Raw genomic sequence first — 26,897 nt, 5'->3', positions numbered from 1 at the left:
GTGCATAAATAAACAGGTTTTGTTTTTGTTTACTCCATATAGTTCTGAGAGCTGAGATGCATATTTTGATTTTCTCAGACACGTCAATGTAAAAGGGCAAATGTCAATAACGATCAATAGTAAAAATTACAAACCTTACATTTTCCCAACAGCAAAAACCACCAACAATCAAAAATGCATGATTATATATTGTGATGGTTTTGTTATCAAAATAATGTGGTTATAATGGAAGTCAATGGGGCAAAAACAGCCACCAACAGTAAATTAAGGAGAAAAAAATCTAAACTTTGAGAACTCAGAATTGATTTAAACTGGAAATACACATGATGTTGTTACATTTAACGCATTTAACCGTTGAGCACTGTTCCAATTTACTTCACAATTACTTTTCTATTAAAAATACTTAATTTTGTGTGTTTTTTTTCACCAAATCAGTGACATCATTTATGAATTTGGCAATTAAAGAGTTAAAATCCTGTAATTTTCTAAACAATTTAGTAGTTTTAATCAGGACTGAGGCTAATTAACAGATTTACGCAAAAAATAAATGATTTGATGCATTTTACAGCAGTTAAATTCAGTAGGTGTTTTCATCACGGACAAAACAAATGGGTTGTGAATTAGGGTGTATCAATAATCAAATAAAAAAATCAAAGCATTTACTCAAAATATGTGTGAAAATAAGATTTTTCACTAAGGTTTGTCCACTACCTGAAACACAGAAAAATATATGGCCAAATTAAGACTCTAAATCACCCCAGAGAGGATGAAAACACCCTTAACAGCACATAAGAGTTAAAATGCTTATTTGAATGCAGAAAATAGTTTGAAAGAACATTTACAGTAATTCTCTGAAGCATTTAGACAAGGGGTGTCCAACTCAGTGTCCTGCATAGTTTAACTCCAACTTACTTTAACACACCTGCCTGAAAGTTTTAGTATACCTAGAAAGAGCTTGATTAGCTGGTTAAGAGTGCTTAACTTGGGTTGGAACTAAAATATGCAGGACATCGGCCTTCCAGGACCGAGTTTGGGCATACCTGATTTAGACAAATAAAATACAAACTCAAATTCAGACAGTTTAATGTTGATTTAGTTCCAGATTTAGCTTCAAATATCAATGCATTAACAGTTTGTCCTGAGTGTTAAAAAGGAACTGTCTTCACTAAACCCCTAAAAGAGGGGTCACCAGTCTCGGTTTAGGAGGGCCGGTGTCCCTGCAGGGTTTAGCTCCAACTTGCCTCAACACACCTGTCAGGGTGCTTCGAGTATACCTAGTAAGACCTTGATTAGTTTGTTCAGGTGTGTTTGATTAGGGTTGGAGCTAAAATCTGGAGGACACTGGCCCTCCAGGAACAAGTTTGGTGATCCCTGCTCTAAAATATCGCAGCATTTCAATTCTCAAATATATTTTCCATGAAGAAACGTGTCATCACTCATCACAAACCCTGTGAATTTCTAGGTTTTCCCCCACCAGTGTTGAGTATTTCATCAACTTTTAATCATTGGGCACCTTTTTACTACAGTAAAGGTTTATATTTTTTAATCCTAATCCTAAATCCTAAAATCTACAGATTTTCTTATGTAGTGTCAGGGCCATAGACATACACAGACAGCCTAGTTTTCATGGGCTGCTTTATGTGTGCTGTGACTTTTAAATAGATGATACTGCTAAACTAGCATAAAAAGACAACATTTTAGTTTGTTTTGTTTGTTAGTTTGTAAATGATCTACATGTGACACTAGAGCATAAATCCAGGCTTATGATGCTCTGGTATATTTTTGTTTGAGACAAAATTAATACATTATTATATGTAATAAATTTATACAAATTGTATACGATGCAAAAATCATTAGGATATAATGTAAAGCTCATGTTCCATAAATATATTTTGTAACTTCTGCAAATATAGCAAACTATGCTTTCTGATTAGTAATATGTATTGATAAGAACTTAATTTGGATTAGTTTAAACATGATTTTCTCAGTATTTTGATACTCGAATCCGGAGATTCCAGATTTTCAAATAGGTTTATCTTGACCAATTAGTGTGCTATCAAACCAAACATCAATAAAAGGCTAATTTATTAAACTTTATCATTCAGATGATGTATTAATCTAAAAAAAAAAAAAAAAAAAAAAAAAAGAAATACACTTATCACTTATTTCGTAGGGCAAGATACCATATTCAAATCCAGTCAAATGTAACATCTTGTATAGCATAATTGTAGAAGTGTAGCATAATTGTAGAAGTGTAGCATTATGATTCTTTCAAACCCTGACTAAGCAAGCAAAAGGTGACTGGCAAAAAACAAACTCTCCAAGTGCGCCAGTTTTTCTCTGGATAAATGAATGACACTGTGGGATTTATGCCAGGTCGCTTCACAAGTCTATAAACCCTCATTATATACAGTACAAAGAAACATGATTTAAACTAGAAATATTTAGAATTATGTGCTGATCAAATATGTTATGAGTATGATGTTCCCAGGATGTTCTTTGGATCATATGAATCGGGCTGAAGAAGATGATCAGCAGCTTTTACTCTGTAATGAACCCATGCAGGTTGTCAAGATTCTGAGACCCTTATAAGGGGTTTAAAAGTCTTTATTTTCTTTTCCACAATTTAAGGTAAGAGGAGAAAGTCTTAAAACTTTAAAATGAAATGCAAACAAACAAACAAAAAGTTTAATAATAATGTAATATTTTAAATAAAATAAAGTATACGTTCCTCAATATATTTGTTACCATTCTAAATATCAAAACAATCTAAATAATTATTCAAACCCCAAAAAATCTGACTCTCTGTAGAAGCTGTGGATTATTATGTTATAAATAATTTTTTTGTTTTATTTTTTTTAAAAGACTGATAGTTTCAATGTATAAGACTTATATATTGGCAGAAACCATGGGTATTAATTATATTTTGATTGTATTGTATTTGTATTTTTTTAAGGTGCCTGTAGCTGCTGACTTGCATTTTATAAAGCACCACAATTTCAGTTGAACATTTCCCTAATGTTCCACTATAATAAAAATATTATTATGAATATTATTAATAATAATAACCTGTGCAAATAAAAAAAGCAAACAGACAGAAATTTTTATATTTGGTCGAATTAACCCTTTAAATAAATAATTAAATAACTAAAACCCTTTAAATAAGTTATAACAATACGGTTAATAAAATAAAGCTATACAGTTAATAAAATAAGTGGAATGTGAAAACAAAGTTGTGTGTAAAAAAATTGCTAATAGCATACATTGCTTGCTTTGCATGAATGTTTCTTTAAAAAATATATTATCAAATTGTGTTTCCTGCAAATTTCTCATTTCGTGAAGTTCATTTACAAGATCATTTCGAGAGGGTCACATGCTTATGATTGACCACGCTGGTCCCGCATTAGCTAACGCTTGATTCACCAATCGCATGATTCCTAACTCATTATAAAAAACCAGAGTTCATACCTTAGTTATCTTCATCTTGAAGAATTACCCTTCCTCTATTACTCCTCTTCCCTTTTTCTAGATAGGGTGAAATGGCTGGTAGGGTGGTTAGCACTGTTGCCTCACAGCAAGAATGTCACTGGTTCAAGTCCTTACCAGGCCAGTCAATGTTTCTGCATGGAGTTTACATGTTCTCCCCCAGCTCGCATTCCCCCAGGTTTCCAAGTCTCCTCTTTACATCTAAAGACATGCGACGTAAGTGAATTGATTCAACCAAATTGGCCCCATAGATGAGCTCTTAGTCAGCAGTACATCTCTCTATAGGAATCCCTAATTTGTCATTAGCCATAAATAAGCAGGGGAGTTCTTGTGACCTACCTGAGCTCAAACTCCTCTCCTGCCGAGAGGAAGCCCCGTACTCGAGGCTCTTATAAGCTCAGGACTCCCTCCTCAATCTCAATTCTTGAGATTTCATTGGGACAACTTTTTTTATCTACAATCCATATAAATTTGTCAAAAGTGGTAAGTTAATCAATTTATGTTGGGACAGCATGAATAAATTGTGTAAAACCCTGCATTTTTTGCAGTGTATGTGTGAACTTTTAAAATTGTCTTGACTTAGGGGATAGTTCACCCAAAAATGAAAATTCTGCCACCATTTACTCATCCTCCACTGGTTCAAAACCTGTTTGAGTTTCTTTCTTCTGTTGAACACAAAAGAAGATATACTGAAAGAATATTGGCACTACTTTTTTATGAGGTGTGCATTTTCAAATCTTTGAGTACAAAGCATTAAACATCACACTTGTAACATCACTAGTCATTCTTTCAAAATATCATGATTTCATTGAAGTTGCACTCACTCAAAACAAATTTGCTGCTCGTTTAAAAAGACCTAAAACAACACAATTCTGGAAATTTCTTTGGGACAACTTGATTGTTTTATGTTCAATCCACTTAAATTTGGTTAACTTAATCGATTTGTGTTAAAACAACATGAATGAATTGTGTGGAATCCTGCTTTTTACAGTGCTTCATTTCATAGTACATGATCACTGTTTCAGAACACAAGATCATTGTAATATGTATTGAGAACATTTGGTTTAATTTCCAAAACACAACAGTAAGATCTTTTTTTATCTTGATACTTTTAACAAACAGTTCATTCAGCAGTAAAACAATGCAAGGTACATATTTTAAATCGCAATCTCTGTTGAAATATTTTAACTGTACTGTAAAGCAGCCATCACAGCAAATTACACTTGTTCATAAAAACTACATTAGAAAAAAGTTTATACAATATGAAAATGTGATCAAAGAACACAAGTCATTTACATTTGCAAGCAAAAAAAAAGAGATTTCAATTGCCTGTCAGAGTGTGCCTCAATCTCCGCCTCGGCTGCATCAGACTGACATGAAGGAAGCAGATCTCACCAGGCACGGATTGGCTAATCGGGAGGACCGAGAGAATTCCCGGTGGGCCGGTTGATTTTTTGGCCGTGAGGGCCGGTGTCCCTAGCTCCAGAATCTGTCACTCTCAGCAGTCACACTTTTTAAAAATAATTTATTTATTTACTTGACCACAGCCTTCTTATTCATTATTTTACCGCAGCTCTGCTCTTTTTATCTATTTTCTCGTAGCCTCATGAGCAAGATGCAGCCTGCAGGTTAATGATGATGTAACTAGATAAGTCACCATTCAATATATAGCTGTTGTGGTACAGTGGTTAGCACGTTAGGTTATGATGCCACCAACCCGGCTTCGGTCCTTGTCTGAGTAACATTTTTATTGTTAAGACATATAATACTGTAAGGGTTGTTGAACATTTGAAGTTCTAAAGCAGCTGTTTTCTCAAAAAAAGATGTGATAATGTAATTAGAAACTGAATTAGAAATGACCTTATTTTAATATAGTCAGTGGTGAACTGAGGTGGGCAGGTCTAAGGCTTGAAACTCCAGGGCTGAAAAAGAGTCCCACTCCGGCCCTGGATCTCACTTAACATTTGTGAGAAATACTGCAGTAAGAACTTTACTAATAATTATTTGATGTATCTGTTATGAAGTAATTCAAACCTTTCTGAGACTGTCATTACAAAATTTGCACACACAGCGGACACACAGCACGCGTGTTTAACTTTTCACTGTTTTTGCAAGGTAAATGTGACAGGATACACGTTAATATACTCTGCTGTATAAACATTCTTTATGTCAGGGGTCTGGAACCTTTTTTCAGCAAAGGCCATTACTACTATAAATAACACAGGTTTAAACAAAACCTTAATTTATGTCAATGCACAACTCAAAAATAAACAAATGTGAAGCAAGTCCATGAATAAAAAAAGGGAAATTTATTTTTAAAAATGTATTTTTCGCCATCACCACTCATGATTGTTTGCCTGTTATTATTGGTGTTGCAGTTCAAGTTTATGCATTTGTCGAAACGCCTTTTTAATGTAAACTGAGTTTTTATTAATTTTGCGTTAATTTTTTAAACTGTAAAATATTATTGAAGGGAGACAGCTGGAGAGGCTTGCATTTATGGTCAAAGAACCACATATGAATCGCTAACCATAGGTTCCTTACCACTGCGTTATGTTAATGTACAAAAAAAAAAAAAAACTTATTTAACGTCCACAAACCGCAATGAAATCTTATTTTATAATTGTACTGAAATGCGGCTGTGGTGATAAAGAAAAGATGGTAAATCATTGAAATTCCTGACAAACTTGGACTTTTTAAAAAAACATTTTAAACTTGTAAAACTCACTCTTGATCACATTTGATGATGATTGATGATCACAGAGTGTTCAACTGATCTTTTAATCCCAATTGTTTTGCACACGTCTTGTCTTGTTGATATGATTATATGCGTTACTACAAAGACATGTTTATACTCAGCTGTCAATGAAACTGCTCTCCTACATCACGTTGAGATGGGCCTCAAAATGTGAGAGTTTTGGATCCTGTTTTAATGTCAGGAATTTTTTTAAAGGGGCTTATTGTGTTTATATTACCCTAATATGACTGTGGACACAACACACCGACACACAATTCTGCCCAAACAGCTTACAAAAGATGATTTTCATTATAGGTGCCCTTTAAAACAGGAAAGTTATTGAAACTTTGGTCCCTTTTTGAGCTTAATGCTAATGGTCTAATCCGAATCAATGGTCTATTCTAAGCTAAGCTAAAAGTGCTCAGCTGTATAGAATGGTAAAACTCAACTGTTCATGTCTGTGACTTGTATAATGAGCCTATTTTTCCAGAAACCTGCAGAAGCCCTGTGCAATTTGTACTGTATTATATCAATAGATGTTTCCCATGAAACACAGAAAACCAAACTGTGTTTCCTTCTAGCAAAACTCCTCATGAAATCGCAGATAAAGCATTTTTTCGGAACATTTTGAACTGACTGCCTGTCGCATATTTTGTTCCCTTTCCACAGACTGAAATTCAGTTCATTGAGTCGCTCAGACAGACAGCCTTTCAGACTTCTGACCAACACATGAATTCACCATGTCAATAGTCTCAGTCTAAACCTTCAGATTAATGCTTTGCACACTGCTAATCTATAGTCCAGAGTCGCAAAAATAATGAAAAATTACAAATGAAGGACGGAGGCACAATCCAATTAGGCTTATTGACTGACTGATGTCCACCGCGAATCTACGATGACCGATGGCCCATCCTCAGTCATGAAACACAGTTTTAGAGTAGATCTTCCCAGAACAACTGCGCGGCACAATTCAATTGTCCGTAAGCACACAGAACCACAAAAAGCCCCGCTAGCTTTGCTTTCGAATCACTTACCAATGATCCCAAATCAGACGCAAACAATGAAACTCGATATATGCTTCTTTTCTGTTGTCATCTGAAATTTAGAGAAAAGAAAATAAAGCGAGAGTGCTTTTAAGGCCAAAGAAAGTGACCTTGGTGAGGCCAGTGAGAGGAATCTAACTTTAAAACTCCATTACATTCTCCAGGACTCTCTCTCTCTCTCTCTCTCTCTCTTTGTGCTTTAAGAAAGAGGAAAGTAGTGCACAGTATTTCACCTTTATCTCCCGATAGCAGGTCTTTGTGTTATCTTATTCTTATTGGAAAGAAGGGAGAAACGGGTAAAGGAGGGGAAAAGCCTCCAAGGCGCGATACACCACGCACTCCCTACGGACGGCGAGATACCAAACACTTCCTTTCCAAACTTTCCACACTTTCATGCTAAAGGAGATGAGAGCCGGTTGCATTGCAAAAGGAGCTTCTTTTTGGATTTCTCCACAGACAAATAGAGGGATACATCTGAAAAGCTGAGCATATGCCGCCGCACGAGGTGTACGCGCGTGCGTTTGCGTATATATGTAGTCGCGCAGGAGCCGGGCTCAACAGCACAAAGGCAACTTTTAAAGAGGGAACTGTGACATATTCCCAGAGTGTCTGTCTGCCAGTCACAATTCCCAAGCATGCTGGGTGATGTCCTCCAAAAGCACACATCTACCTGAGCAAGAGGCCCCGTGACAGAACACATGCCGCACTGATTTTCACAGATGGCTTGCAGTGGCCTGTGAGGTTTCTCTCTCTGTCTCTCTTCTCTTCTCCTCTCTCTCTCTCTCTCTCTCTCACTCTCTCTCTCTCTCTTTCTCTCTCTCTTGAGATCGAGCACTTCAAACTGAGAACGATAAGTTTTGGGCCACACTAAACCTGTAAGAGGATTGTTTGTTTGTTTGTTTGTATGTTTAGCCTGACACCATGTATGAAACAGGCCTCACTCCTAAAAAAAAAAAGTCCATAAACTCCACATGAAAAACACATGGAGTTTGCTGGAATTTGACAAAAATTTGAAAAAAAAAAACAAAAAACAAAAAAAAAACACTTGAAGCATTAACAGTGAATTTGTATGAATAGCTCTTCTTGTTTGTATCTCTTCTTCTTGTTGAATCACTGAATGCCTTTCTCAATTGTAAATCACTTTGGACAAAAGTGTCTGCTAAATGACTAAATGTAAATGCAAACAAGTTAACACAGGAAAGCCAGAAAAATAATGTACCCTCTTAAAGATTTGGTATTTTCAATCATAATTTAAGTAAAATATAAACAAAAATACTTTGTACAATGTAACTCAACTGTTGAATTTGCAAAAAGTAATTAGTTAAAAATGAGTAAATGTGTTGCTTTAAAGAGGAAGTAAACCTGTTGGTTTTTAAGGGTACCTATGATGAAAATCATCTTTTGTAAGCTTTTTGGACAGAACTGTGTGTCGGTGTCCACAGTCATATCGGGGTGATATAAAGTCAATAAATCTCTTTTTTTATTTCCTGATGATAAAATAAGATCCAAATCTCTCCCATTTTTAAGGCCAATGTGCCATAGGAGTGCGGTTTTCCTGCCCACTAAATCAACTGACAGTCATGTATTGACATAACTGCGTAGTAAAGCACATAATCATATCAACAAGACAGGACGTGTGCAAAGTAACCAGGATTAAAAGATCTGTTCAGCTCTCTGTGATCTTCAGTTATCATCAAATGTGATCAAGAGTGAGTTTTACAAGTTTACAACATTTTTAAACCGTGCATGTTAATGAATTACAGTGATTTTACTGTCTTTATTAACACAATTCCGATTTGTAAACATTAAATCAAGTTTATTTTATACATTAACGGATATCCATACAGCAGTGGATATTAACGTGTATCCTGTCACATTTGCGTGCAAAAACAGTGCAAAGTGTGTGTGTGTGTGTGTGTGTGTGTGCGTGTGTGTGTGTGTGTGTGTGTGTGTGTGTGTGTGTGTGTGCGTGCGTGCGTGCTTCCACTTGAAAATGGGGTAAAACAGGGGCCCTTTAAAGCAATATTAAATTTACTTTTAAAGAAAAAAAATAGTAAACTTGTTGGTTTTAAAGCAATTGGTTATTGATTAAACCTGTTGCCGTAAAATTAAATAAATGAACTTTGTTCATAATTGTTATAAAAAAAATTGCTTACATCAAGTAATGGATTTACTCACGATTTAAAAGTAAAGTAACTTATTGCATTTTACAGTGTGGATTTGTTAGTGTTTTATCTTATTTTGATTTAAACCACCCAGTATTTCTAAAGTGTAAAAATGACTATATTTGTCAACTACCATCTGTCATGAAATCAAAAAATTATTTTAAAGCACAATTAATCAATTATTCTATGCAAATGAATTCACAAGGGGAAACAAATTGTACACTTTTGATTACTATAAACATGCTTTTTTATTGACATTTGTCCTCTTCATTCCAGCACCTTCTTTAAAAGCTGACTAAATATATTAGTTCACATCGAGAATGAAAATGGCCTAATATTTTACTCAGTCCCTTTTACTCAGTCCCTCAGTTCTTTCTTTCTTTTTTTTCCTTGGCAAAATGAAATTCAAGATTTACAGTACAAAGGCCTCTATTTTAACAAGCTAAGTGCAAAGTCTAAAGTGCATGGTACGAACGCATTAATGAGTTAAGGCTGTGTTTTGAGCACATCATGCATTAAACCAATCAGAGACTCATCTCCCATTCCCTTTAAGAGTCAGTTGCGCTGCACAATGGTGCATTTGCTATTTACATGGCCGACTTTATAAGTGGAAAAACGGAATGCTCACCAGAGAGAAAACAGATAAACAGACCATCTGCAGAACGAGCCTCCTCCATTCTTCCTCTTTACTGTATCTTTACTTTACTTTTACTCTACTCCTTTACTTTCATGGAGTAATACGCACTCCACTGAAGACATCAATTAGCCTACATGTTTAATTTCATTTGTTAAGCACAAAGATTTGTTTCAAAACTATTTCTAAATTCAGTTCTAAATTCCAGCAAACAAATAAATGAGCAATAATAATAAAATGTGGTCAAAAAAACTGACAAAATCTAAACTTGTTTTTATTAAAACAAATATAAATTTGCATATAAATACTACTGATAAAAAATAAACTGAATGAATAAACTGTAAAAGCCACCCGAAGTGAAGAAGGTAGACTAGCTTTCAATTGCTCAATGGCGTGATCTACTTCAGTTTCTCAAACTAACAATACACCAAGAATGCACCCTAACACACCTCTTTTTTTAGACCAGCACACTCATAAGTCCACAAAGTGACACACATGGAGTTGATATTTCAACAACGTGGTAAAAATTTGAAAATTAATGTTCCACTGGTCTGAAAATAGCAACAAATCAAGCCAAACACATTTCTTATTGCACCGGGTGTGTGATAGGGCCCTTTAAGTTATAATTAGTAAAAACTGTTATAAAAAGTAAAGTTGTTCCATAAAATTCCTTAAAATATATAAATTCTAAACACACTTTACATGCTGGGCAATGCAGTGGCGCAGCAGGTAGTGCTGTTGCCTCACAGCAAAAAGGTCGCTGGTTCGAGCCTTGGCTGGGTCAGTTGGCGTTTCTTGAGTTGAATTGGGTAGGCTAAATTGTCCGTAGTAAATGATTGTCTGTGGAGGTTTCCCAGAGATGGCTTGCGGCTTGAAGGGCATTCGCTGCATAAAAATGTGCCGGATAAGTTGGCGGTTCATTCTGCTGTAGTGAACCCAAGTTAAAAAAGGGACTGAGCCGACAAGAAAATGAATGAATGAATGAAATTTACATGCTTACTTCATTGTAAGGTGCCCTTGTTACAGTGTAACTATTCCTTTAACTACTGAATAATTTTACTTAACTATGGTTAGTGTCAGGCTGAGGGTTATGTTTGAGGCTAGTTGCATGTAATTAAGCATAATGAAATGTAATTGTTATAGTAAGTGCATGGAACATGTGTAACAAGGGTACAGAAAAACATTATAAATACATTGAGTACAATTAAGAATATAAAAAAGTAACATTTAGGGGGGATTCTTACGGTAAAAATAAGCAGTCATGTGGTTGTAAGTTGGCATATTTAGAAGAATTTCCACCACATTGTTTTTTCAATTAAATCCAAGTTTGTTGTCCAGATTCACCACACCGGCCAGCAGAAAACTGCTTGGTTTCATAAAATTCATATATTGCAATTGATGATCCAAACTTCAGAATATGTTTCAGTCATTCATATTGGTCTAAATAGTGAGTGAAGGTGAATGTTTTCAGAGATCCAAAAAACAAAAACAACAACAACCTGACCTCAGACACAAGGCCAGTTTAATCTTCCTCCACTCTGCATGTTTGCATTGATACTGTAGTAACATGGCTGTTTATTGGCACAGAACTACTCTCTGTGAATGTAAAATGTTTATTTTGGTCAATAACAGGTTGGCTGAAGCCTTGCGCATCCTGTGATTTATTTCTGGTTTGCTGAGTTCTCTGCTGTCATATTTCCACTGTCTTTATGAGGACTGTGACAATCCACACAAAATAACAGACAACAGCAAATCTGCTGAAAACAGCAGCGATGAGGACAGGCTCCAAACGATACGTCATAGCATGAAAAAAGACGCATTTAACGGTCATTAGTTTCTAAAATCCTCCAAAGTTTTATTATGTAGATTTTAGAAATGTATGTAACTTTATAAAGCAGTGCTTAGCTTTATAATAAAATATTATATCTAAATATTGTATCTTACTATATACAAAATATTATATTTATTTTGCATCAAGTTACAAAGAAAAAAAAATGTTACTGAATATTCAAGGTGTCTGAAATGCATTTTCTATGGGCAAGACGATGAATTTAACATTGTTCTTTTTTCTTTTTGCATTATCTGTCTCAGACACATTCCTTTCCTTTTTTAAAGTCCTGGCAACATTATCATTGAGTTTTGTTATTTGAGCAAGTTTACACTGTAAAAATGCTGGTTTCCACACAATTCATTTATGTTGTCTCAACACAAAATGGTTAAGTTGACTGATTGAAAATAAAACAGTCGTCCTCCAAAAATCTCAAGAGTTGTGTTGTTTCAGCTCATTTTAAATAAGTAGTTTGAACAAGTGAAAACATTTGAAAATGAAAACATTTTTGAATGTGTGGAATGTCCCCACAATAAAAAAAAAAAAAAAAAACTGTTTACTTTTTTTGTGACTTTTGAGGACACAAATTTGTATAATAAGCAGTGGTCTAAAGTAACAAATTAGAAATAGTCAAATTACTGTAACTGAGTATTTTTTCTCAGTAATTTACAAGTAGTTTAAAAAAAAACATGTACTTTTACTTTCCCTTGAGTACATTTTTAGTCCCATATTGTTGCTTTTTACTGCACTATTTTTTTTTCAATCTGCAGTCACTACTTGATTGTTTCTTGACTGTGGGGATTAGAAAAGTCAGTCCTGGGATTCCTGTCCAATCAAATCACACATATTAGGGTAAGTCGCATCATAATGAACTACCTCAAGACATGTATAATTGCAGCAAACTCTTTGGAAGTGTTAAAAGTGTCCAAGAAGATGCCCAAAATCTTTACACACATTGACCCAGAGACTGTTTAGATGCATGTCACTGATAAGATGATGATGGAGGTTTACTGTATAATAACTGAAATGACCTCAAACACCCAGCAGGCAGAAGAAGTCAACATGTCGTCAGATTGACATTGCATTTTGTTTGGAAACGAAAATTGGGTTGACATCAGTACCCAACATCAGGCTGATGCCAATGTCCAACGTCCTACATAAAATTAACCAAATATCAACGACTAATGATGTTACAGCTTGACGTTGTTTGGACATTACCACTATGACCATTTATGTGAAGCTGCTTTGACACAATCTACATTGTAAAAGCGCTATACAAATAAAGCTGAATTGAATTGAATTATGACGCCTTTCAGACTTTTGATTTTGGTTGTCGTACTTGATGAATCAATGTCAGCATTTGATGTCAGTATGACATTTCTTTAAGACGTTGGCTTAACGTTGGATTTTGATCACTTTCCAACACAACCTAAAATCATCAAATATCAACATCGTTTGATGTTATTATTGGACATCCAAATTACATATCCTAACATGCTGGCTAGACTTTGAATTTTGGTCACTTGACATAACGACCTAAATCTAACCTACTGTAATATTATCGTCTTAACGCATTAAAAATGCACTACAGAATGTTACCTTTATACACATACATAAATTACATGTAAACGCATCAGCTTCACAGCATAATACTCACTACCTTTTACTTTTGAAAAGACTCTACTTTTTACTCATACATTGGGTACTATTATAACAGATACTTTTACTCGCGCTACATTTTTAGGCAAGTAATAGTACTTTTACTTAAAGAGGATTTTTCAGTACTCTTTCCACCACTGAAAATAACATGGGTATGACCAAGGTAATACCATTGTATTAAAAGGTATTACAATGTTGAGATGGTTTAGGAGAACATGCATTGTGTCCTTGTCATTTAAAACTTTTAAAAATCATATTTAACGTGCATTTAAAAAAAAGTTTTTTGCTGCTTGTTTAAACCATGCTTGTTTAATAAGTTGAAACAACACAACTCTTAAGTTGTTTTTGGAGCAATCAAATAGTTTTAAGTTGAATCCAATTAATATTTGTTAAATATATATATATATATATATATATATATATATATATATATATATATATATATATATATATATATATATTCAATTAACTTAATTTGTGTTGAAACAACATGGAGAAAAGAAATTGTTGACCTTTCCCATTCATTTCTCTATAAATTTACCCAACTATGACTACTTCTGCGACAGAAAAACATATAAATGTGAAAGGGGTTGGTAAGACTTTATTCTGATGCTCCATTTGAGTATTAGTAGACAGTCTGCTTAATATTTGTTGACACTGCTCCTTCAATAGACATTTAACTGACTATAAGAAACTTTGCAAGTACATGTATGCTTACACTAACCCTAACCCCAACCCCAACCTATCAATCTACTTATAATCTAATGAGTATTAGTTGGCACGTAAAAGCACTGTAACTTAAACTCAACAAATAGACCGTTAAAATAAAGTATGACCAAAGGGTCTATTATGTAACTTTAACATTCACATCTCAGAATAAAAAAATAAGCAACATCTGTCATAATCATAAAGAACTGACAGTGAATGGCTCAGGAAAGTTTACTGCACTTTAAAATATAACATTTGCTGTTTATTCAAGCTACTTATTTAAAATGAGCTGAAGCAACACAATTCTTGAGAAATTTTTAGGACTACTTAATTGTTTTATGTTCAATCCACTTAAACTTGTAAAAACTATTATGTCAACTTCATTTCTTCATGATGTCCCAACGCAAATCGATTGTGTGGAACCCAGCACTTTTTACAGCATGTAAAGGCAACATTAGTCTGTCTCAATGCACACCCTCAAAGAGCTCTTTCTTCTCCCAGCATGCCTTGAGGCACAGCAGTTTAAACTGCTTTTTACTTTTTGACTTCCAGAAGCAGAAGTCAAAGCATTATTGTTCCATGAGTGCTAACAAAACTGAGGGAGAATAATGGTGGAAATTGAAATTGATGTTGTCCCTTTTTTTTCTTCACCTTGAAGCATGATTGGAGACTTGAATGTTCAATCACTTTATCAAGACGATTTATTAATCATTTGAGATTTTCTGCCCACGTTTAAAAATACTGTACTAATATATAGTAAATGCTGTAGTGTTTTTTCAACCGTAGTAAAGTTTATTATACTGTATGTAATATTATGATATTTTAAACTCTTTGTTAATGAATGCTACAGCATAATATTAGTGAACAGATAAGTTTTAATAAATGGTTTACTACATTACGCTATAATGTATAATATACCCTATAGAAACTTTATAAACTTTTTTTTTTCTTGCTTTTTTACCACAGTTGTTTTATTACCACACTAAAATAGAACACTAAAGTATTTACTATAAAATAATTTTTCTTTTTCAAGTGCGTGATTTAGTCATGTCTATATGAAGTGGTAGGGGTGTTCCAATTCTCTTTAGCTTGTTGGTGTAGGGCTAAGGGGAAATAAGGGTGGCATGGTGGCTCAATGGTTAGCACTATTGCCTCATAGCAAGAAAATCCTTGGTTCAAGTACCGGCTTCTGTGTGGCGGTTGCATGTTGGTGTGGGTTTCCTCCAGGTGCTTCAGTTTCCCCCACAGTCCAAATAGGTGAATTAAATAAACTAAATTGGCCGTAGTGTATGTGTGTGAATGCAAGAGTGTTTAGGTGTTTTCCAGTAATGAGTTGCAGCTGGAAGGGCATCTGCTGTGTAAAACATATGCTGGAATAGTTGGTGGTTCATTCAACTGTGGCGACCCCTGATAAATAAGGGACTAAGCTGAAGGAAAATGAATTAATAAATAAATAAACAATTGAAGAAAGAAAGAAAGAAAAATAAAAAGAAAGAAAGAAAGARAAAAGAAAGAAAGAAAGAAAGAAAGAAAGAAAGAAAGAAAGAAAGAAAGAAAGAAAGAAAGAAAGAAAGAAAGAAAGAAAGAAAGAAAACATTATAGAGTCGTCAAAATTTTAATCCTCATTCATGTATTGCAGCACAAAAATAAATACTCAAAGTCAAACAGCATTATCCAGTAAGCAGACTGCAGACTATCACTGTCTGGCTGAATTTAACAACTATTTGACTCCATTTATGAGATGCACACATTGATATGCAAAGAACAAATGACTTTCATCATACTCTAGAAACTTTCTGCTCAAAAAAATAAAATAATAAACGTTAACCCACTTAGACTGTGGTTTAGATTCAGGTTCTTAGGTTGATATTTACAAATAAAACAAAAGCACTGATTCTGCGACTAGTTAATGTCCTGGGTCAAGTTCCCCTATTCAGACGGGACACGGGATCACAGGGGACTCACAAAAGAGGTTTGGTCTAGACAAAGTCCCCTCACCCAGCGCTCAGGCCACGGTGGAGCTCCTTAGAGACCTGTCCTTCATTTGTCTCCATAGCCTTTCACTACTGGCCTTGTCAGACACCAAATGTGGCCGGATAAAGTCAGTGAAGCCTTCAACTTGAACTTCAGACGTCATGTGTTCCAATCCAAAACACACACACATAAAAACATGAGAGAGGGCAAAGTGATGGCCATTTGGCACATTTCAGAGTTTAATATTACTCCTTTAAATTACTACTACTACTACTACTACTACTACTACTACTACTACTACTACTACTAATAATAATAATAATAATAATAATAATAATAATAAATAATAATAATAATAATGACTACAACAATAATAACAACAACAATAATAATAACAAAATTAATAATAACAACACCAACAACAATAACTAACAACATCAACAATAACAATAATAATAATAACAACAATAATATCAACAACAAAATTAATAACAACCACACCAACAATAATAACAGCAACAATAATGATAATAACAACAACAACAATAATAATAACAACAACAAAATGAACAATAACAACAACACCAATAATAATAATAACAACACCAACAATAATAATAATAACAATAACAACACCAACAATAATAACAACAACAACAATAACATCAAAAAAACAATAATGATAATAACAACACTAATAATATAATATCAACAACAACAACAATAATAACAACAACAAAAATAATAACAACAACAAAATAAATAATAACCACAACTACAATAATAATAATGATAACAACACTAACAATAATAACAACAACAACAACAACAACAACAACAACAACAACAATAATAACAATATCAACAACAACACAAATGATAATAATAACAACAACAACAACAATAATAATAACAATAACAACACCAACAATAATAATAACAACAACAACAATAATAATAACATCAAAAATAACAATAATGATAATAACAACAATAATATAAACAACAACAATAATGATAACAACAACAATAATAATAATGGTAAACATAATAATAATAATAATAATAATAATAATAATAATAATAACAATAATAATAAATCAATAAATATTTATGAAAAGTGATAATACAAGATAACAATAATGAAAAAAAACATGTTATTTTACGTAAAAAATAATTTTATGTAAAATAACCAACATTCATACATGTGTATGAATAATCTATATATATATAGATTCAAAAACAAATGTTAAAAATATGTAAATAATCTGAGAAATATCTAACAGTAATTATAGTGTATTTACTGCCATGCTGGAAGTTTAAATATATTAAACACACAACATTTTTTTATTTTATATTAATTTAATCAATTTAATATAATTTAATATCTAATATCAAATAACAGTACATGTCTAAAAGTCAGAACATAACTATTTTATTTGTAAAACATAACATTTAACATTTTATATCTAAAAATGTTAAAATAAAAATGTGTGTATGAATAAAAGCAACTGTAATTTGGGAAAATTATTTTAAAGAGGTCAGCGGTCAGAGATTTAGTGCACTTTGTTTGCTGCACCGTAATTGTTTAATGAAGGAACACTTCTGACATTTAATATGGCACAGCAGATGATGCTTTGTGTGATTTTGGACACCTGCAGAACCCACACACTCCTCATTGTATCGGTGATGAGAGAGTGTGTCTGTGGCTGTGTGAGAGGCCTGAGCATGGCGAACTCTGATGCAAATCAGCCTGGGAGCATGAGAAAATCTGTGTGTGTGTGTGTGTGTGTGTTGCATCTTCAGCACTAAAGCTGATGTTCTGAATCCTAGAGGTCCCCACTTGCACACAGCCAACAAAACCCTCATCTGGACATTCTGTCCAACATTCACATCCACTCTCATTTACAACTGTTCCTAGATTCATCTTTAGGACAGAGTCCTTAACACACACACACACACACACACACACACACACACACACACACACACACACACACACACACACACACACACACACACACACACACACACACACACACACACACACACACCACTGTATTCATTGGTCTGAATTCTTCACTGTTACTCATCCTGCTCTGACTCACACTCTGACATCATAAGAAAGTGACATCACTCGTACCTCAGCAAACATAACGACACAAATACAGAAACAAAAATGAGTAGGATTGATATGTCAGACCATCACTGAAGGGATTTGGTAGAGAAACTGTCATCATACACATTTTCCTTAGAGAGAGGGAGAAAAATGCATTAACAACATTGCATCATGCTTTCCAGAGTAAATATGAACTGAATAAATAAAATGCACTGCACTTTGGCATTCCTGATTAATTTCACAGTGCTGTAATGGCAACAGATGATCGATTGTTATGTTATGTCAGAGATGCACACACACACTTTCAGGATTTCATTTGCACAGAGAGCCACAAACAACAACTAAACATCTGTGGTGAAAAAAAATAAAAAGAGAGAGCTGTGTGTGTGTGTGTGTGTATATTCCTTCTGTACCCTATGCTGTGGAGGTCAAAAGTCCCCACAAGTTTATCAGTTGCGGTTATATTTGACCTTGTGGACTAGGCATGGGACGATAACCAGTTTCAAGCTTGACCGTGATTTGAAAAAGCCAAGATTTTAAAACCGCTACAATTTTGTGATTCTATTCCTACGATATGTTTAGGTTTTTTTTCTCTTTTAAATATTTAATTTAGTTTTTTAAGGCAACAGATTCTCCAGTACAAAAGGAGCCTCCACATCAAGAGCTGCTAGTCAGCACACGATTCAGGAAACATTTGAAAAACAAATCGCTTTTGCACCAACATCCAAGCACGCTAAAGAATTGAAGAGTGCAGTGGTTTACCTTATATCCACAGAAAAGACAGATAACCAAAGATGCCTTTTCAAGTTGTTTTTGAAACTAATGAAGATAGCAGAAGTCAATGATTTATTTTAACTATTTAGCCTGACATCTTTACTATTTAAAAATATTTGTAATGTTTATTGAAATAAAATATACTGTCTTCAATGTTGGGGGGGGGGGGGGGGGGGTAAATTACAGAAGTTAACAGACGTTAAATTACAGAAAATTCTTTTAATTAAAAGCTGGGAAAAAAATGGAAAATAGCAACCATTAAATTACAGACATTTACCATAAAATATTGGATGTTAAATTACAGACATTTCCTTAAATTAAAAGCTGGGATGCCAGAAAAAAGCTAAATAATGGCCGTTAAATTACAAATATTTTCAGTAAACTAACAGACACTAAATTACAGAAATTTTCTTAAATCAAAAAAACACATAAATTATGGCTGTTAAATTAAAGACATTTATCGTAAAATAACAGACAATAAATTACAGACATTTATTATAAAAATTACGGACAATAAATCATAGACATTTATCGTAAAATAACGGACAATAAATTACAGACATTTTTTTGTAAAATAACGAACAACAAATTAAAGACATTTATCGTAAAATAACAGACAATAAATTACAGACATTTCTCATAAAATAACGGACAATAAATAAAAGATATTTATCGTTAAACAACGGCCTTATAATTACAAATATTTACCATAAAATAACATTAAATAACAGAAATTTCCTTCAATTAAAAGCTGAGGTGCCAGAAAAAAAAAACATAAAATAACGCTCATTTAATTACTAACATTTATAACATATAATAAATTAAATTTAATTAAGATTTCTGGTAAATTTTTGTAATTGACTATCTATTATTTACATATATAAAAAAAACAGATTTTTTTACAGCGTGTGTGTATCTATTGTGTAAGCCCCCACAATGATAGTTGTACAAGTAAATAGGTGTGTGTAAAATAATTTTTTTATACTGCACAGTATATTCTGTTCTCTTACTCCTAAACACAACTCTCACAAAATGTCGGTATTAAGAAAGAAAACAAAAGGCGAGTGTCCTCATAAACCATATTAAAGTTGTTAAACCATACACACGGGTGTCCTCGTAAACCATGTATTCAAGTACTTAATCACACATTTTTGAATATGTGGTTTACAGTTACTCTTGATAGATGTGTGTCTGAAAATGAGTGTGTGCGTGTGTTTGTGTGTGTGTGTGTGTGTGTGTGGAGGCTCTCACTGCATATAGACGTGTGTCTGCAGGGTCAAAAGGTTCCTGAAGTTCACATGCTCCGGGCTCTTTGTTATGCTAACGCTGCAGACCCCAGACTTCTTCTGCTGGGTGTGACTCTGCATTGCGTGGTCAGTGTAGACAGACTGCTGCTGCTGCTAGTGACAGGGTGTGTGTGTGTGTTTGTGTGTGTGTGGAGGAGGACATGACTGAGCAATGCTGTTACACTCATAAAATACAGCGAGGATTATAGTGATTTTTTCATCAGACAGGTTATATATAATACTTATTTAAAATGCATTAAAGTATACTTATTGTTTGTACAACTATTTTGTACGAATTTAAACTATTATTTTTGTAATTCCAGAGAGGCAGTATGTATTAAGATAGTTTAACTTTTATTTATGTTTGTTATTTTTATTATTATTATAATTTTATAATAATAATAATAATTTATTATTATTTTTTTATCATCATAACTATCATTGGTTGGCTTGACAGCAAATATTTTATTAGGAATGTGTTTCCAGAAAAGATTAGCTTTTGTTTTAATGTTTCATTTTAACTGTATTGTTATTAATATTATTACTATTATTATATTAAACATTATAAATTCATTATGCATAGACTAACAGGAACAGATGGTATTGCTTTGAGACAATCTTACATGTTATTTTATTAATATCATAACAAAAATCTAAATAATAAAAAACCTAAATACTAATAACAATTTTTATTATTATAACAACTAATTTAATTACAAATAATGCAAAAATATACAATGTAAAAAGACAACAACAGATCTAAATATTCATGAAGATTTAAAAAAAATTAAATAAAAAGGACATAATCATAATTATGATATAAAAAAGTACACATAGAAACAGAAATGTGAGTTTATGAGGTCCAATAAATGACAATGGCTGCAATTTCATTAATAACATTTTTTTTAATGACAGATAGAAAATGCATCAGAACTGGATAAAAAGACAAAGCATTTGAAATGTACAAACATTTGTGAAGATTTGCCAATTTTGCAAATGAGAACAACCGTTTAACTGCCCCACCAAGAGAAAAAGAAATGGATAGCATTCCTAACTCCTAACGTCGCTAGTTAACACACTCAATGCATTTTGTTTCCAACACATCCCATAATTCCTAAATTATCAACCTTTACCAATATATTGTAAAAGTAATGGTAAAAGTACAGGAAAAGTACAGTAAAAGTAAATTCACAAAAATTATAAAAAATATGCAGTGTAAGACCAATTTATTATTTAAAAAAAACAATCAAAATAAAACATTTTTGGATACTAAATAATTTTTACTTTTTGAAGTATGCCATAAAATATTACAGATTCTCAACATGTTTTTTACAATAAGACCAAAGTTAGGAGTAGTAGTGCAACAGGATTATGTTTGTTTCTTTATACTTTAAATTACTTTAACAGTCATTATTTAAAACAGTCAAAATATGGTCAACCATTTTGGTAGAGCTGGCAGTTTAAAGGGATAAAGGTTGTGAAGTGAGCGGTCAGCGTGCTCGGGTCTCCAGGGATCAGTAATCAATATGACTTTAACAAGAAGAGGTCAGCAGTAAACATGCCTAGAGGTCATGGTCAAATGCTGACCAAACACCCTTTACCTAAAAGGTCAAGCTCTTTACCAGCACAACATGTGTTGTTAGTAAAAGACTTTACAGACTTCACCAGCTCACTCAGTCAATAATCGCTGCCTTTGGTAAATCATTGTAAAATAAGAAAAATAAATCAATTACAATCCATTTCTTTTCTTTTTTTTATGGACAAAACTAATTGGTTTGGGTTAAATGTTCAATTAAAATTTTATCCAGGTATTTGGGTTCGCCCATAAACTGGAAAAAAAAAATCTTATAGACTTATTTTATGATCAAAAATGAAAACGGAACATCATTCATTTATTTTCTTTTCGGCTTAGCCCCTTTAATAATCTGGGGTTGCCACAGCAGAATGAACAATGGAACATCATGTGAAACTTTATATATATATATATATATATATATATATATATATATATATATATATATATATACATACATACATACATACAGTGTTCAGCATAATTGAGTTCACCCCATTTTGAAAATGAATATGTGTTTATCCATTTCTCAGTGAATATAGGCAGAATTTTTAAACAGATATATTTATTAAAATACTATTGTAGTCTCAAAACAAAACAAAAAAATAGAAAGATAATACGATTCAATTCAAGCTAAATAATACAAAAAATTACAATCAACAAAATTTCATTTCATTTGCAGGAGCCAACAAAATAATTTTAGCAACCTAGACCATACAGAAACTAAAAGGTACAATAGTACTATACTATAGAGTTAACGAAAAAAAAGTGCCTCTTTTTTTGGAGATGTTTATTATAACACAGACAACATATACAATTATTTTTTATCACTTTCAACAGTGTTTTATGAAAATGTAAACATTTTTTTTTTTTTAAATGATACCAAACTTTTGCATTTAAACCTCTGCATGTGAAGTTTTTGAATTTGGGTAGTCAAAATCCAGGTGGAAAGCCCAAAATAGCACAACTTTAAGAGGTTAAATTAAATTGAGCGGAGAATTTGTAGAAAAAGAGGAAGTATGTATGGGTGCAGCCAATGCAGGACTGGAAAATGATTGACAAGTGACAAATTCCTCTAAACTCCACCTGTTAATATCAGATGTCTATAAAAGCTGGAGTCAGGAAATGTATATTTTGTTACGCACCTCCTGAATGTAATTCTTGTATTGCAATGAGGATACCAGTGTAAGAGTGTAAATTATCATATGCATTTGCTTATATGGCGAAACATGCCTTTTTTCACCAAAGAACACACACAATGTGTGAAAAAACACATCTCACACAAATTCCAAGGGCAGATGGTGTGTGGGCCTGGTGTGTGGGCTTTTGGGGTTTTACGATATGGTCACATGTGGATTGGTCAGTTTGAATGTCTCAGTATTTGGGCTTTAGTCATATGGTCAAGAAAAAGACAAAATCGCTGGTAAACTTTGCTCTGTCTCTTTTCCCGGTCTGCTTCTCTCCTGCTCTCAAGGCTATCTTCTCTGCCTCCTTGAGGCCTGCTTGCTCTTTGTCTCTTTCTCCCTCTGTCTCTCCTTCTACCTCTGGTAACTTTATTTTTACGTTTAAGCTGGGTACAATTATTATTATATGTTTTTGTCATTTAATATTTTATCATTTTATACAGTTATTTCTAACTAATTCAGTTGTAATCATAGCAAGTTATTGTCATTAAATGATTTCATTTTCAAGTATTTGTGAATTACTTTTGATCAACACTTAATCGCTCCATATTGCAATACAATACAATCACATAATATCAACGCTCTCCCACATTTTTAGCTATTAATGCTGCCCTTATTTCCGTATAAGATTGCAAAAGAATGGTTTACCTAGAATGTACAGTTTTATTATCATCATACTGATAACTTTTTAGTCGCTCGGCAGAACTACAGTTCGAAACGCTGGGGTTAAAACACATCCTTACACCAGAATTCTGTGAATCGAATTATTCATTTGTTTTCAATAATGTACTAATATGTTTGGCATTAAAGAAAACCCTCTCCTTACCTTTTTTATTGAACACACATGGAATTGATTAAATATTCCAACAATAAGCATTAGATTTGGCTTCAGTATACTGACTAATGTAATGTATATGCACACATTTCATATTTTATAGCTTTCTAATAAAAATATGAATTTAAAATATAGATATGTGAGGAGTGTATGCTGAGCACTGTATATTTAACATTCATCAAAAGCATTTATACTAAAAAGAGGCCTGACAGAAATACTGACACCTTTACACTCGGCTTTTTAAAGACCTGAACAAATGAAATAACATGAATAAAATCCCTGATTATAAATGTCAGAACATATTATGCTCTAGTAATATAAACGGTGGCATAAAATAGAAAGATGAATCAGTCTGCTATACAAGATACAACAATTCAACCTTGACAGAAGGGCGGATCCGGTCGGACATGCAAATAACAGCACATGAATACACTACGTGTCCAGACAGCTTTCATCCACAAAAATCTTACTGTTTCTCAGATGTGCCACATCAAGAAATGTGTGTGTGTCCGTGATCCCCTGCAAGTCCATCATCAAGCCAGAGCAAAATAATAAAGATGGTGAGCGGCTCTGCATGAAAGCCTGGCTAATTACTTGATGAAGAGAATCTCTCCCTCTCTCTCTCTCTTTCTTTTTTTTTTCTTTGTGGAGATCCCGCCCTCCCTCCTCTTTTTAATTATCACAGAGCTCTGGCAGAATCTATTCAAACGAACGCCTTCAGTTTATAACCACAGCAGGCCACAGACCATAGATTCTAACACTGAGAAATAAATGATTATTGTTGATTTTTATTTTACTCAAATTTGGGTCAAACATGGATTAGGGCAGCCCAATATCATTTCAGCATTAGAATTGCACATCGTTTTTTTTTTTTTTTTAGGTCTTTGACTGTTCATAGGTTTTAAAAACATTCAGGTATAAGAAATAGTAGCCTTTGTAATTTTGAAAAATATATAGAAATTAATTTTATTGACTTGTTTATAAAATGGAGACTATACCGTATTATTTTGTATTTAATTATTTAATCACTGCATAGCTGAATACATTTGGACTTCCTCTGAAAACCTAAACACTGTTTATTTCATTTGTATCTTTTTCTCTATTTCATTTACCTACACTTGTTTATTGTGTTTTATGCATTTCCTTACAGAGTCATCCCAATCAATCTACATTTATAAATTATTACAAACAGTTATTCAACTCACACTGTAAAAAAGGCTGGCTTCCACACTTGAGTTGGGACAACATGCAGGAATTTATTTAACTTATGAATTTTTACAACTGTAAGTGGGTTGAACATCAATTGAGTTGGAAATCTCCAGATTTCTGTTGTTTCGGCTCAATTTAAATCAGTAGTTTAAACAAACAGCAAACATCATTTTTGGAGTGCATCTAGTGAAATTATATTCATATCACAATATACCGCAGAATCAAAAAATATCACAATGTTGGATTTTCCCAATATTGCACAGCCCTATATGGACCATCCCAGCATTTGGGTTACATTTTTTAATTAAATTCTTCATCTAGAGAATTTGTCCATTGTTTTTTACTCAAATATGAGTTACAACAACCCAAATATTTTTAGAGTATAAAAACTGCTGGGTTCCACACTACTTACTGTTATCATTTACGAAAGAAGATTAAACATAAAATATGTATGTTGTCCCCAAAGAAACCTCAAGAAATGTGTTGTTTCAGCTTATTTTGAATTAGTAGTTTGAACAAACAGCAAATGCTATTTTTTGAGTGCAGTACACTGAGAAAAATGACTTCTGCAAAACTGTTGCAAACAATTTATATGTGTTAAATAAAATTAAAAAAAAAACTAAATTACTAAAGTAATCACCTTTGAATAGTTTTTTTCAGTGATATTTATACTAAAAAAAAAATGTAAAAAAATAAATAAATCCTTGCAGGCCTGTAGCCAGCCTGGTGAAAGGGGTGGTTCTTTTTTTCTCAAAAAGCGTATCTTTTTGCAGTTATACATCTCCCATTTTCTATTTAATTACGAGATACTGCATTTTAGTGACATCTTAAGCACTATTTTTTGGCTGAATTAGCTTGTCGGGTGGTTATCATAACACTTTTTGATGTACCAAAAAATTTCCTAAAGAATTAGAATAAAGAAAAAAATAATAATTTATATTTATATATATATATATATATATATATATATATATATATATATATAGAGAGAGAGAGAGAGAGAGAGAGAGAGAGAGAGAGAGAGAGAGAGAGAGAGAGAGAGAGAGAGAGAGAGAGAGAGAGAGAGAATACATATTAATTACACCATATATTGCTAGAAAAAAATAGGGATCTGTTAAATGTTTTAAATTAAAAACTGTGGTCTATTCTCACGTATTAGGCAAATAACAATGTGGCCAGCACATTCAACTGTACTCAGTCACAATTTGGTTGTTTGAATTAAAATATATATATATTAAAACATATTAATATTATTAATGTAGAGCTTCACAATTTTTCTAGTGTTCTTGTAAAAAAGTACATTTGAAAATTCATGGATTAAATAAATTTTAATATGGTCCACTTTTGGTGCTTCACATCTTTTTATTGGTCATTTTCTGTTTCAAGATTAAGGTCCACGATTTAAAATAAAAATGACCTGTAAATTGTTTTCTCTACATGGTTAGCGATTTTTGAAACTTACTCAGTATTTAACTGTAATATAAACTGTATTTTACTGTAGGACAGTTATGCAGTATGTTACTGTATTTTAAAGTTGCATTGTGAAAATAACTGTATATTTTACAGTAAAGATATACAATACTGTAAATACATATACAGCAAGATACAGTAAATGGTGCTTTAAATGTAAATATGGTATTTTTGCTGTAATTGATTTACAGTAAGTTACTGGTGAACTGCTGC

General features: G+C 33.0%; 2 long non-coding RNA genes across 4 annotated transcripts in view; one reads left to right on the top strand and one right to left on the bottom strand.

The window, feature by feature from the left end:
* Positions 1-2,150, top strand: part of si:ch211-202e12.3 — a 72,729-nt gene extending 70,579 nt beyond the window's left edge. For all 3 annotated transcript variants that reach the window (XR_012406334.1, XR_012406335.1, XR_012406333.1), the window contains one exon: positions 261-2,150. This is a non-coding gene — a long non-coding RNA (si:ch211-202e12.3). The remainder of the gene's footprint in view (positions 1-260) is intronic.
* A 3,078-nt stretch (positions 2,151-5,228) lies between these two features.
* LOC141385600 (uncharacterized) lies at positions 5,229-11,418 on the bottom strand. Its single transcript, XR_012406337.1, has 2 exons — positions 6,202-11,418; positions 5,229-5,905 (listed from the first exon to the last, which is right to left on the bottom strand). It is a non-coding gene; the product is annotated as an uncharacterized lncRNA (long non-coding RNA).
* Positions 11,419-26,897: the final 15,479 nt, after the last annotated feature.

The sequence above is a fragment of the Danio rerio genome, chromosome 5 (genome assembly GCF_049306965.1).
Source record: "Danio rerio strain Tuebingen ecotype United States chromosome 5, GRCz12tu, whole genome shotgun sequence".
NCBI classification, from domain to species: domain Eukaryota; kingdom Metazoa; phylum Chordata; class Actinopteri; order Cypriniformes; family Danionidae; genus Danio; species Danio rerio.
The sequence above is the reverse complement of the archived record's forward strand: the minus strand, read 5'-3'. Positions and strand labels throughout refer to the sequence as shown.